This window comes from Mandrillus leucophaeus, unplaced genomic scaffold, assembly GCF_000951045.1.
Source record: "Mandrillus leucophaeus isolate KB7577 unplaced genomic scaffold, Mleu.le_1.0 Scaffold139, whole genome shotgun sequence".
NCBI classification, from domain to species: Eukaryota; Metazoa; Chordata; class Mammalia; order Primates; family Cercopithecidae; genus Mandrillus; species Mandrillus leucophaeus.
The window spans coordinates 2758298-2759106 of NW_012101354.1; positions in this window are offsets into that span (position 1 = coordinate 2758298).

An 809-nucleotide genomic window follows, 5' to 3' on the forward strand; every position below is an offset into this window, starting at 1 on the left:
TGAAGGCAAAATGCTTGCTACAGTGCTTAAACATGGTAAAGTGAGCAGTAGATGATAACTACTGCTACTATTATTAACACTACGTGGTAGAGATTAGCAGAGACTAAAAATATCCCATATTTTAACTCCTCTTTTTTACTACTGGCAAGTTCTTTGCGACATAAAGACACTGGATAATATTGAAGTGTTGATGTTAAGGATAATATTGATGGCTATAGCTAGGATTCTTGCCTTCCTCCAACTATTTCACTTAGTTGTCTGGGCAGCAGGGAAAAGAATGAGTTTGGGAGGCTGGAGGGAAGACTATTTTGTCCTCAAAAGGCCATATTTAAAAGATGTATATTAGTTTATTATTAGATTTTTGGGGGTAAAAGTTTTAAAAGTGATAATACAGGTATAAGTAACTTCAGAAAAATGGGCTGGTGGAAATGTACAGCAGTACAACTTTTTTATAAGGTAATTGAGCAATACATATTAAAGGTCTTAAACACATTCAAACTTTGACCCAGCATTTTTATTTTTAGGAAAAGAGATGTAGAAAATATGTATAACAAAGATTTATAGATGTTCTTCCCAGCATTATTTATAATAGTCAAAAAAAGTTAAATGTCTAACAATGGAAACTGAGTAATTACAGAATGTCCTAGTGATGTAATAAAATAATATGCAGTTACTAAAAATTATGTTGGGGGTTAAAAAACTCAAATGTAGCCGGGCGCGGTGGCTCAAGCCTGTAATCCCAGCACTTTGGGAGGCCGAGACGGGCGGATCACGAGGTCAGGAGATCGAGACCATCCTGGCGAACACGG